This window comes from Rutilus rutilus (assembly GCF_951802725.1).
Source record: "Rutilus rutilus genome assembly, chromosome: 10".
NCBI classification, from domain to species: domain Eukaryota; kingdom Metazoa; phylum Chordata; class Actinopteri; order Cypriniformes; family Leuciscidae; genus Rutilus; species Rutilus rutilus.
In genome coordinates this window covers 23,358,190-23,372,330 of record NC_140215.1, presented here as the reverse complement: position 1 = coordinate 23,372,330, position 14,141 = coordinate 23,358,190, and the positions used below count along the sequence as shown (strand labels likewise).

General features: G+C 36.7%; 1 protein-coding gene across 1 annotated transcript in view; it reads left to right on the top strand.

Annotated features, from left to right (window-relative positions):
- igf2bp2a (insulin-like growth factor 2 mRNA binding protein 2a) overlaps positions 1 to 14,141 on the top strand; it is a 69,229-nt gene that overhangs the window by 2,496 nt on the left and 52,592 nt on the right. The window lies entirely within an intron of this gene.

Genomic DNA, 14,141 nt, shown 5'->3' with positions numbered 1-14,141 from the left:
GACTCAACCTAACATGACTGAAAGCAGCATGCACGAGCAGAACGTACGTGTGTGTGTGTGTGTGTGAAGCTCGTTCTGGAACGTTTCACGCAGTTCTAGAGTGCTTCTAGAATCCGAGGCGTAATCTGAAGCGAACTGGAGCAGCTCAAGTTACATATGAGCGATATCTGGACATATTTATGTCGGGATATAATCCTCACACACGAAGGCGCATGTGCGCTTTAGGTTCATTAGTCTCCCATGCCCAGTGATTGTAGGTATTTCAGTTATTATTTACGTCAGTGTTCATTTTAGTTCGTACGTATTGAGTAATGCTAATAAATACATTACGCACGTGACGTAGTTTTTCAGTGGAGCAGCACATACGTTTGCTGTTGCTGTTGTGATTTGTATTAACTTGGATAGTGTAATAATGAGACGTGTGATATCAATATTTCACAAAAAAATGTGTGCTTATCAACACAGATGTTGTTTTAATATACATGTATCGTTTTTATATTCATACTCTGGTTAAATACCTTATGATAGCCTACTTGTTAAAAGTAAATTTTATTATGAGTGAGTTTTCGTGTCAGTGGAATTTTTCATTAGGCCTAAAGAAAGTGACATTTTGGAGTATGAGTCAATATTTTACATAGGCCTAAACATTATTATTATTATTATTCAGATTTTTCATACCCTGACTTGCTTGTTTACAGAATTGTTGGCTTAATAACTAGTTTTGTTGTTTGGCAATTGTTTTACATTGGGATGCTTTTTTTTTCTGGAAGATTTTACAAAAAAGATATACACTAAATAATTTTTTTGTTTACTAAACTGGCTTCTCTTAGAAGAGACTAAAATGATACAACTAAATCAAAGAGTCTAAATTAGCCTAAATAAATGAATATTGTAATTGGATTTGTTTATTATGGTATATTGCATTTGCTGAACAGACTTTACAATTTACAGAAATAATTAAAAGTAAACATGCTTTTTACAGGGTTGAATTCTTTGTGAAATATTTTAAGTAGTTATATTATGTCTGCTTTTTTTAAATTAAATTATATTACATGTATGTGCAATTTAATAGCATGTACAGTAATGTTAAAATATATGGTGAAATAGATAGACAAATTACATTTTAAGTGAGTATTGTTTTTGCCATATTGCCATATTGATCTATAAGTGACTAACTATTGTTTGATTGTATACCAGTGATCCACTGTTTTCAGTGACCCATTGCTTTGTTATTTTTTTCACAAATCAAGCTGTAAAACAAGTCAGACCAGGATTTTAACTTTTATCTTTTTACCTGAATGTTGAGTCAGCTTTCTCTAAACATTATATATCATTTTAATCATTCAATCTAACAAAATAGATTTGTGAGAATTATCCGTTTATTTTCTCAGTTTGTACAATGGTCTAACTTGAATAATCAGAATGAGAATTTGTAAGATAGAATTATATAAAATGATATTTTTTGGGAATTGGTTTTGGATATCTATTTAGATCAGAAATGTTCCAGTAATTTTTTCCTGTGTATTTTGTGAAAGATCTATTGCAGTGGTTTTGTTGGTTTACAAAATCTTTTGGAATAGCAGCTGTGCTTTCCATTGATGTATGTTACTTTTGGATTGTTAAATTTGTGGCTTGCAATAAGCAGTGCTTTCAGGATTCTCCCTGTTTTCCTGTGATGTTTTATTTTGGTGTGGAGTCCTATATTTGCAGTAAGGGAGTGGAAGCATGAGAAGATATAGGGAAGAGCAGAGCTGCACTTATGCAACAGATAACATATAATGCTGTAAAATGTTCCTCCAGGGCTACTAAAATATTGTTTTGTATGTCATTTGAATCTGTTTTAAATGACACATTTTACAGTGCATTGATAATGTTTTAAAATGATCTGAAATGTGTCCAAAATATAAAGATTCACATCAATGTGCTCACAGTTTAACTAAATGTATAGCTTGTTTTATGGCTGCGCAATTAGTTGTTAGCTAACAGTAATTAACCAGATATATCTTTAATTCATGCTCTTGTTATTGAAGTGTCTGTTTTTGTGAATTTATTAAACAATCTGGTTTTTCAACCACCAGGGAAGGTTTAGACATATTTCCTATTTTCATTTGTCATATCTTGATGCTGTGCTTGTGTGGTGGCAAGTCTGATGTTTTAATTATCTAGTTTGTTAGGAATTTATTTTATTGATCTGATAAAATGGTTGTTATTTAGCCAAATGAGTTTAAATATTGCAGTACAAACATTCATATTTAAATTCTAGTGTGTTATTTAACAGACACAAATTGATTATAGAAAATATGGTTCAATTAAAAATAATAATGCATTTAATTTAGTCGTTAATGTTTTTGAAATTGAGTGAAACTGTTACTTTATTATACTGATGCTCTGTAAGTTTTCCACGATTATAGTTCTTACAATCAAATAATTTGTTCTGTAAGTGTTTTTAATCTGTTGATCATGATTTTATTGGCTTGAAAGGCAGTTTAAATTAAAACTTGTTACCCCCTATTCTTTAACTCCCAATAAACCTGCTTATCTGTTTTCAGTTTAAATATTTAGTCATCTCAGAATGTCTGTGAAAGGATAGACTGTAGATTTGATGGCTGTATCTGGATGGCTAAAAATGATCCACCCAGTTCAAATGATTTTTCTCCAATTGTTCATAAGTTGAAGAGATTGAGATGATGAAGGCTAAGAACAGAACTGTAAAGTGGAAGCTGGAAAAGTGGGTTATGAAGTTGAACTCTCAATAGAGAACTAGTCACAAAGCCCAGGGGCATTAGGATCTCAGAGATGAGGTTGATTCAGTAATACCCTTCCCCCCCCCCCCCCCCCCCCCCCCCCCCATCACAGCTTCATTTATTGTCACTTTATATTGCAAACAAATTTGTGTATTTGTGCAAAATCATAAAAGATCATTAAACCGACTCATGCTTGCTTGCTTGTTTCTTTTCTAAGAGTAGTACGCAACGAATGTTAAACTAAAAATCATATTCGTTTCAGTTTTGAATGAACACTTTAGGTCCTTTTAGGTTTAAGGCGTCAGTCCTGACATTTGTTTTCAGAAACGCATCAGTAATCATTTTTAAACTCTCTGTGAATTCATTGCCTCGTCTTCTTTCACACGTTCAAAACGTGTCTGTAAGAACGTGCTCAGATAGAATATCAAATGATTTGTTCTCTGTGAACTCAGTATTTGAGTTTCAATTTGCAGAGGTTTACAACAGGCACTTCAAAATCCCCATACTGGTTTGTCAGTACATTCTTACCTTACGAAAGCAACCGGGAATTATTCATTTTGTTACTCTAAATCTTTTAAGCCTAAACAAGATATTATAGAAAAAGAGGTTTCCCTATTGTGGATGTTATGTGATGTGCAGCTCCTTTCATGGAGCTCAGCAAATCTATTTTCCCATTCAGTGTTTGTTATTGAACTGTTACTGTACTTTGTTGTCTTCTAAGCGCTCTGTAACCTCGCCTCCCTTGAGATTAAAATACTGTAACGCATATTTCCTCGTTTGTTAATCCCTTTATCGTTATAAAGGGGGCAGAGGAGAGAAAGGGATTTTATCATAAAGAATGTGAGGAAGATTGTCGTCGAAGCTTTTATGCTGTAATCTCCTCTGAAGCAGCTTTGGCTGCTCTCTTCGCTCGCTCTTATCAAGTGTTTGTTTGTAGACTAGTGGGCTAATGATGATGTTTCTCATTTGTTAAGTATTATTAAAGAGAGGGCCTGTTTTGAGTCTGTGCCATTGTTGAACCTGCAAACAGGTGTGATGTTTTATTTCGTTCAGTGGAGAGGATTCTGTCCTTCAAGTGGCAAAGGGCTGAAAGTGAATGGTTTCGTCGCTCATTCGCTAGCCGGCTTATTTGTTGTCATTTGTATGTTTACTTTGGCAGATTATTGTGTGTAATTGTCCATATGGTGACAGGAAGTACATGAAAGGTGTGGGACTATAATCTCAAACTGTACTCTGACTCTGTTCCAGTACGTACACTTAATCTTCAGATTAATCTTGGTCTGTCTGTATGTTTCACTGCGATGAGGAAAAAGGCTTCAGTCTGATTGAAAGAAATTACAATCATTTCCTGCTATAAATTTGTATGAATAAGTCTATTTTCTAAAAGCACATTATTGTGAACGATATATATAAAAAAAATTATAATGTTTAATACAAATATCATCATAACTCAATCTTCTGGTGAAATGACAGACTTCTCTCTGCTGATGTATGCCGGACTTCTCCTATCATTTAGTCCTTTTAAACTCTGTCTCTTTCTTACAGTCGACTACAGCTTGCATTCAGATCTGCCTCCATTCAATCAACAACTGATGGATAGAACCAAGTCCCTGCCCGACATTTTCTTTTTCGATAATGTGTTTCACTTAGATGTACACCACAATGAAACAAGATCTTTCCATTATATCTGCTTCTTTATCCTGTATTCACACTCAAAAAAACACTAACACAAATTGTGGTTAGATGCTCCCTGTCTTTTCTGATAATGTAAACAATTACCAGTACAAATATAAAATGATCATAAGGTTGCATGCGTAAACTAATGCTGTTTCTGCTACATTATTTGCAAAAATCTTGGATGAAAAGCTTTCGAACCAGTACTAAATTCGGATGTCTCGTTTTATATCCACTAATATTTCTCCATTAGATGCACATCAACTGTAGCCTTGGCTTGAGGGAAGCCTACCTTTGCAGAAGAGGACTGTGGGATATCTCAGCTGAGCAGGGTGCCGCTGAGCGGCCGCAGCGTGAGCGTTCATACATGGCGCAGTGGCACTGCTTTGGGGTTTGTCATGCTCTTGGGTGGCATGGCAGGCGGAGGAAACGGGCAGCTGAGATCCCAGCAGGTGCCACGTCTTGCACTTTGCTCACTCTGACTGAACGCTGTGTGAGTGTGTGTGTGTTGGAGCAGTTGTTCGCCCCCGGTGTCAGGCTTGGTCAGTACCACCTGTCCAGTACAACCTCTTCTTCTAATCTCCATTCATGGTTGTGCTACTACGAGGCTTCATTTGTTGTCCTCTGGCGATGCCAGTCTGCTGAACTCGATGGCATTTATCTTGTCCTTCTGTGCAACTGTCACAAGAAATATGTGTAATATAGAAGGAGCTGTAAATATTTCATTGCAGCTGCATCAAGGGCACGCTGCCTCATCTTACAGCATTCAGAACAGAAGAGTGTGCGCCATACCCTTAAAGGGAGCTTTTCCTTGCCCAGCGGTGTTTGCAAATATTATCAGTTCTCCAACTGTTCTGTTCTCCCAACAGTGAGAATAATCCTATGGTTACTATGGCAACCGAATAGGAGTATTTCTTTCTTTTTTCTTGAGAGGTCAAAGATGGATGGATCGGATCCTGCATTATACATCGCATTTTGTAAAAGTGCCCGAAGGAAATTTTATTGCTCAGAGGTTGTTCAGTTATGTTTTATTTAAATATCAGCTTTTTGTCTCAGAAGGTTCTGCTAAAACTCCCTAGGAGGAATCAAAACAGACAAATAAGACAACTGTTGACAAATCATTGAGTATAGAATTTCAATGGGTCATGGGTTTGATTCCCAGGGAATGCATGGACCGATAAAATGTGTGCTTTGAATGCAATGTAAGTTGCTTTGGATAAAAACACCAAATGCATACATGTACAATGCAAATAAAGGACTAATTTTTGTCCACATCTTCTGTACTGAGCATGTTTGTTTTAGTTTTGATATTCGTTTGGCATAAACTCAACAAAAGTCAGAGTGATACAACTCTCCGGAGATCATAATGAAAAAAAAAGGCTCATTAAATGAGCAAAATTGTTTGGCATGATCTTTTATTATTTATCAGAAAAAAATATTTTAATTAAACTGCTTCGCTGCGACAGTTGCCCGCCAAATCGAAGTCATGTGTCGAAAATAAAGAAAAAGACGTGCAACTTCACATGTCATGTATTGAAGGCATTCAAAGGAAACAAGTTTACTTTATGGTCCCACCACATGACATTTTTAGAGTCATTACATTTAAACTTGTTGAATTTATTTTTTTAATTATTTGAAACCAACATGAACTTCTCACATGCTTAACTCGATTTTTAAGACTTTCGTTTAGACACTCTTATATGCCATTGACCCCAAATTAATGTAGAAAACACATCTTAAATAATTGGCAAATCTGAGCACAGTTTGTGACATTATTGAGATCTTTTTGAAAAGACTTGGTACACATACTGTCTCCATTTGCTCTTCATTTAATCTCATTGCTCTCTAGGCGAAACATGGATGTTATTTGTGATTTTTCTTGTCAGTGTTGTAAATTCTATTATTCAGAAAGATTGTGAGGATTTTGTATTGTCACTTGTTAAATTTCATGATGCGTTTTCATCCTTTTAAAACTTGCTAATATTGAAATTGTCACTGTCCGTCCCTCATGATCCATCTGCATTTGGCATTTAAAGCACAATGTGTCTGGTGTTTGTGGGATCTTCCCCTACGTAACTGTGAAACTTTGCCAGTGAGATTTTTATTCATGAATCCCACTCGTGCATCGGCCATTTACATTTTGTCTCTCCATATGTATGATTGAGAGGGCATCAACAACATGTCCTCAGAAACCTCTGAGCACCCACCGGCTCCCTGCGCACAACTCTGAGTATTGTTTCGCTCAGTTTGATTAGTTATGAATGTCCCGTGTCAGTGGACTAGAATGATGGAGGGATCACATCCATCCACAGGCCTTGAGAACATTACTAATGAGTTTTGATGGAATTTGAATGATTAATTCAGCGTGTCTGTGAAATGGGTGCTTTATTTGATGGAATTTTTTTTATACATAATGTATATACGCTGCTGTTAGAGAAACATTTTTTGGATATATCTACCAGAGAGGGTTTGTTATACCTTGAGAAATCTATTTGCGTGTCCATTCATCTCAGTGGCAGTTATTTTACATAAGGTACCCCTTTTAATGTAAAAGTAATGTAATTGTATATGCTAGCCTACCGTTAAAAGGTTTGGGGTCGGAGTTTGTAAATGTAATGTATTGTGAAACATTATTACAGTTTTATTTTCTATTGTTTTCGAACTGTTTTTAGAAAGCAATATTGTTATCTATTTTAATATATTTGAAAATGTAATTTATTCCTGTGACGGCAAAGCTGAATTTTCAGCATCATTACCCCAGTCTTCAGTTTCACATGATCCTTCAGAAATCATTCTAATGATTTGATGCTCAAGAAACATTTCTAATTATGAACAATGTTGTGCTTTTTTTAGGATTATTTGATGAATGGAAAGATTTCTATTTTAAATATAAATCTGTTTGAAACGTAAATGTCTTTACTGTCACTCTTGATCAATTTAATTTGCCCTTTCGGAATAAAACGACTAAACCCAAATATACTAATTTTAACAAACAGATTTTAATTGATTAAAAGTTATTAAATGAAAAACATTTTTCACTGTATAAAGAAAGGCTCTTCTGGTACAGCAGGTTACAGGTAGATATTATAAATATGCTGTAATGAAGCAGAAGTCTGCTCTTTGCATATTATTGTGAGGAATATGGCAACAAAAAGCGTTATCAAATGTTAGGCATCATCATACAACCTCACACTTGGTACTAGTCAATTGATGTCAACATTTTGTTCCCTACAAAATGAAAAGTGATATTTAATCACTGCTGTTGATGTAAAAATTCATTGAGTCATGTTAGGAGAACCATTAGCTGTTGTCTACGGGTCTCTGAGAGTCGCTGACAGAGGGCAGTGTTTCAGAGGTGACAAACAGTCTACCTGCTACAGTATGGGCTAGTGGCATACGTAAAGGCATTAGTAAGCCAAGAAGCTCAGTCAAGTGCACAGAAGGCCTCTATGCCCTGTGGTCTGCTTATAGATAGTCTGCTCTGGATGCAGTTTGACAACGGACGAAACAATGTCAGCCACGTCTTTCACTTGCACCATTTTTGGACAGTGTGTCTTTGTCACCCTCTTACTGAGGGAAACGCCTCTGCCTCAGCCTTCATTGTGGGAATCGGTGAATGAGTACATTGAATGAAACTCTCCCTGATAAATATTTAGCCTGTTTGACACAGACTCTGCAGGCCAGGCACAGAGAAAGAACCCCTTGAAATCATCATGCTAGCGAGAGGCAGTTTGCGATCATTGGTAGATTTAAACAGGCTCATCATCCCGACTACCTTTCACTGACACTACCGTTAGATTTTCCCCCAAATCCGGTTTTAATAGTTTAATTAAATATTAATAATTAAAAAAGCCTAATCAAATAAATGTGTTAACAATAATAGGTTACGTGTACAGCCTTACTTTTGATTTATTCATCCAAATTTTTGTCACATTCTGTGACATTCCACGTAAATACAGTAAATTCCATTTCAATGATTGGATTGGATTCAGCGATTCCATCTGTGTTTACCACATCGCAGAAATCATAGGGCCCTAATTATGTCTGCCGAAATATACCTGTTATTAGGGGTTGATGTGCTACCTTTGAACAGAACAAACCCAGTGTGTTTAAGGTAAAGAGCTTGTGTCTTTTTAAAAAATGCTAGACGTCACTCTCCATCTCTAGTACTTTGAGAAGGGACAGGACATTATGCTGGTGGTATATCGAACCATGGTAAAGGCATTGGGTTAGGGTTACATAACATTTGTAGGTAGCTTTATTTGTGCGGCTGTATACTGCTTTATTTACTACATTTAGAAACATGTAATGCAACTGTAAGGAGGGACGTGTCCCAAACAAGTCAAAATGAGGAATAACTTGTTACTAAGCGGTGTTTGCAACAGCAGGAAACAATTTTAGTTTATGATGAGCAACATCACAAACTTGTTTCACTAATATAGAATTTTTGTGGTGTGTTGACACAGGTGCATATATTGGATATTTTTCAGCAGCTTCAAATGTGACTCATCCAAACAGAATTTTGATTAATAATTACCCCTTTTATGTTAGCTTTAGTATTTTGAGTCTTGTTTTTAACCCATGTTAGGTACACTACCATTCAAATGTTTTGGGTCAGTAAGGTTTTAATACTTACAAAGATGCATTAAATTGATCAAAAGTGACAGTAAAGACATTTTTTAATGTTACAGAAATATTTATATTTCAAATAAATGCTGTTCTTTTGAACTTTCTAAATATTAAAGAATCCATTTATTATTTTTTTTATCATGGTTTCCACAAAAATATTAAGGAGCACAACTGTTTTCAACATTGATAATAATAATACATGATACTTGAGGATCACATCAGCATATTATAATGAAATATTAAAATATTAGCCACAAACGTTGACAAAGAATTCCTCTGAAATTCCCATGTACTGACTTGTGGCTCATCAGAATATATTTGGTTACGCTGTTGACTCAGTCCCCTGAGTATGTGGACTTGTGTGATGGCCTTGAGGACAGACTGAAGAAGTGAATTTGTTGAAACTGAAATCTGAAAAGACATTTAGGTTTATTTGACCCATCTGTGCCTTCGTTAAAGCCTCTCTTTTGATGGTGCAAACGGCGCTAACTGTCTCAGCGATATTGTTCACTAACAGACATGTTGCTAGGATACAAAATTACTTCAGTTGGTACTGACTATCAGTGCTTTGAATATGACCATGGTGAGTCTTTAAAACTTACTGAAAGCGTATTTAGAAAGAAATGCAATTTTTGCTGCTATCTTTCACTTCTTGTTTACTATAATAGGACATTTTATAAGACATTTGTTTGTCACTTCCTGTATAGCAAAACACTCAGTTTCAATGTGCCACTCTCTTTTCTTCTCTTTCCTTACTTATCAAAGGAACATAACCTTTTCTAAGATGACACAGTATTTTGAATGTTTTATCTCACGATGAGATTTGACACCTGAAAGCTTTCCAGAGATGTTCACGGGTCTTTAATCTGAAGTCCAAGTCAAGCTTGATGTACTGGAGTACGAGTTAACCCATTTAAGCCCACCAGCAACTATAGTTGCCGCAGTGTATAGTTGTCATTTTCCTTTTGTAAGCGTTTTTCTAGATGTTATCCATGTTTTATATCTCAATGACATGCAAGCAAACGACCAAATAAAGGATTTCAAGAAAAAGAAAAAAAGGTACAGTATTCACTACCTTCCTGTCACATGAGACTGTCAACTTCCTACCCCTACTTCCAGGAAGCATGGCGAAGGAAAACCCTCCCAAAGAAAGGTCATTTTCATGTTACTAATAAGTATTTTTTGTTGACATATATATATATATATATATATATATACATAATCATAATCATGAAGGTCTCTAGAATCATCCAAACAAAACTAATCTTACAAGAGATCTATAGTTTTTTTGTATACTTAGTCAAAAGTCCAAGCGGCAACTGCCTTGTAAGTACATATATCATGAGACAATGGGGTATACTGTGTTAATAGGAAAAATAAATCAAGGTTATTGGTCTTGTTTAGTGCATAAACATAACTTAACCCTTTAAATGACATCTCTACTGTATAGTTTTTTTTGTTTTTTTGTTATATAGATGTATTTTTTTCTTCATTCTATTTATTTTTATTTAATTTAATGTAACTTTTTGGTACACAATGCCCTGGTATGGCTGCACTTTGTTCTGCACTATGTTCCACCACTTAAACCCTTGTGCGCTGTTCATTTGCGGTTTACAGTAGGGTAACTGTACAAAAAGTAATTTTACTCAGTTTCTTAATGTTTTAACTCCACATTTGGACATTTTTACTCCACAAAATATATACATAAATAAATAAATAAATATTTTTTAAATAGGTTTTTATAAAGCCTCTGAGTGAGTTCACGTAGTGTAACAGCGCAGCGCTTCTTTGTTGTACGTCAGAACGTAGGCTCACTATTGGCCGACACTGGTCATGTGTGTGATGCGTGTGATGCAACCCAGAAGCGCTGCGCTGTTATACTACGCAAACTCACATCAGACGCCCACACAGAAGAAAATTAATAGTTGAATAAAGTCGTTATTTTTGCACACAAAAAGTATTCTCTTCGCTTGATAAACTTATGGTTGAGTCACTGTAGTCACTTGGACTATTTTAAACATCGTCTTTACTAACTTTCTGGGCCGGCAAGTTTCAATAACATAGAAGCCTATGGAGGAGTGAGACAGCTCTCAGATTTAATCAAAAACATCTTAATTTGTGTTCCGAAGATGAACGAAAGTCTTACGGGGTTGAAACAACATGAGGGTGAGTAATTACTGACAGAATTTTCATTTTTGGGTGAACTAACCCTTTAAACCTCAGCCCAAAGTGTGTCTGCATGTGATCAGCGATTAGAATTTAAAGCTTACAAAATGTTTATCATAAACTAGCGCTAAGACCCAGAATCTGCCCAACCTACATTTATGGCCAGGAGCCGCTTCTGGTTAATGTGCTGGTAGTTCTGGCATCATAACAGTGTTTCAGTCTGAGCTTATATTCCATAGGCTGGGTAGAGCTTTGAATTGTAAACATTGGAGTGTGTGTACGTTGTAGAACTAGATATTTTCTGTAACTGCTCATAACAATCCAGGACACAGTACTTTCCCTCCTTTTGCAGGCTGTCGAAGTGTTATATGGTATTCAGAGAGATTTATTTTTCGAATTCGGAGGCCTGTAACTCTGTGCACAGGTGGATTGTGATGGATGTCACTTTATGGAGTGGAGAAACTGGTTTCTGTGTGGCAGAGCAGGCTCAGAAAAAGGGTGGGGGTGGGGGTTAGGGTGGGGGGGGAGAATGTAAGCACTTTTTATTTTACTATATCTCTTTACATTAATATTTTTTTCTACTTAAACTATAATTTCGTTATTTTACTAACCCAACTAATTACTCATCCAGGCTTTCCAATAGGTTGCACGTAAGGGAAAAAAAAAGCACGATTCTTTCTGCCAGTTGGGCTGCAGCAGAGAAACTGTATACAGCTTTGCAAGAATCGCTGAATATTCCGCGATGGGCCCACGGAAGAATTCCGTGAAATGAACACGGCCCCTTAAGTTAAGGAAAAGGTCGTGGGTGGGCTTACGTTTCCATGACACGCGGGACAACAACGGGACGGTTGGGATTAGTAAAAGAACAACGGGACGGTTGGGTTTAGGAAAAAAAGAACGGGACGGTTGGGTTTAGTAAAAGAACAACGGGACAGTTGGGTTTAGGAAACTTGACTCGCGGGACACGATCCCCGGTCTCCTGGGTGAAAGTCCTGTGTTGTTTGACCCATCCACCACCCCAACCAACCGGATTTTCGGCCTTTCATACTACTCGCTACTGTAGTCGCTCTTAATGCTACGGAATCGTGCTGACCATCACGGGAAAAAAAAACAAACAGATAAACGTGTCCGTGTACACGAATCAATAGATTAAATTACGTGACGATGATATCGTCCATCGGCACAACCCTATACTTAATAAACTTCCAGAAGCACAGAAACTTTTAGCTTCGCTACTCAGGAATCAAAACATCCCTGGTTTTGAAGTAAATAAACTCACAACTTCATTGTTAGTAGAAAGATAATCTACAGATAATTCATTAATTCAAATAAATGCTATAAATCATTAATTCAAATAAATGTAACTGTAACGGAGTTAAAGGATCAGGGACATTTCAATGTTTCACACACTACAATAAATAAATAAACACAAAACGAAAGTAAAAGCGGCAGCCCCTCATGGACGACTGCTGCACACATAAACAAAACATAACGTAAAACAGTCCAGGCCTGGTCCTTCACTGACGTTGCTCCTCGTTTTATGCTTCTGAACCTCCTTTTGTGAGAAACTCTAGAACGGTGCGTCGCACAGGTGACGCTCATTATCAATCACGCCACCGGCCTCGCCCCGTTCACACGGCCTTACCACACTACTTCATCACTGTGGCTGATTTATAGTGATGGGTCGGTCATGAACGATTTGTTCATTTTGAACGAATCTTTAATATGACTCGGGAGTCCGAGTTGTCTCAGAGAGTGATTCGTTCATTTTGTGTTGACCGTGCAAGCCCAGCATCCTATAGGTTCTGTACTGGAAACAGAAATTCTTAGTTCATTTCTCGAGTCTTCGGGTTCGGGTCTGAGTCTTTTGTTCTTCCCATCAGTCCCATAGAGGCTATACTGTCAGTACCGGAAAGAGAAATGATTAGTTCACCTCTCGAGTCTTCAGGTCTGATTCTTCTGAGTCTTTCGTTCTTTTGTCACGTGACGTGATGTGACAGCGCTGGACACATAAATGAGTTAATAATTCCCAAACTCACTCATAAACAAGCGCGTAGTCAGTTTTTTTAACAGCTGTGGTTTTGGTCTCAAATTATAGCTTTTTTATTTCTTTCAATTTATATATATTTTTTATTTCTGTCATGATGGTTCTTTTCCATATGAATGTGGTACTAAAGAGTCGGTAATGCTTTAAACTTTATCTATGATGGGGAAAATCACTTTGATAAAGATACCTATATGTAGACTAATAACAACATGCAGTTACGTGACATAAAACCGAACGACTCGAGAGATTAACTAATCAATTCTGTATCCGGTACCGACAGCATAGCTTCAGCAAAATGGGACTGTCACGTGATGAACGAACGACTCGAACCCGAAGTCGATAGACTCGAAACGTGAACTAATCAATTCTGTATCCGGTACTACAGACTGCAAAGCTCGGTTTATGAGGATGTCACGGGATGAACGAACAGCTTCAGGAGGTGAGGTTAGTTAAACAGACTGCATAGCCTTAAGACCCAGATAAATTAATGAATCGTTTCTTTTTCTCATAATTTGGCCTTTTCCTTGCATTGCAAATTTTTTTTTTTTATCAACGTTTGGTGTGTTTTTAAATACATTCTGCTGAAATGAACGAAATGACTCGAAAAAAGATTTGTTCATTTTGATGAGCGAGATTCAAAGATCCGAGTCAGTAAAATGATCCGAACTTCCCACTACAACTGATTTAAAGCTGGCAGAATGCTAAATCCAACGAATCTTAACCAACAAAACGAACCGTCATTTTTACCCTTGAGGCCAAATATTGCCTCAAACATCAATAACAGCTTTAACTTGTCAAACCTGGCAAATGACCATGGTAAAAGCGGGATGATCCACAGCTAGCTGTGCTTCGTGTCGGGTGGTTCTTTGCCTCCATGTCAA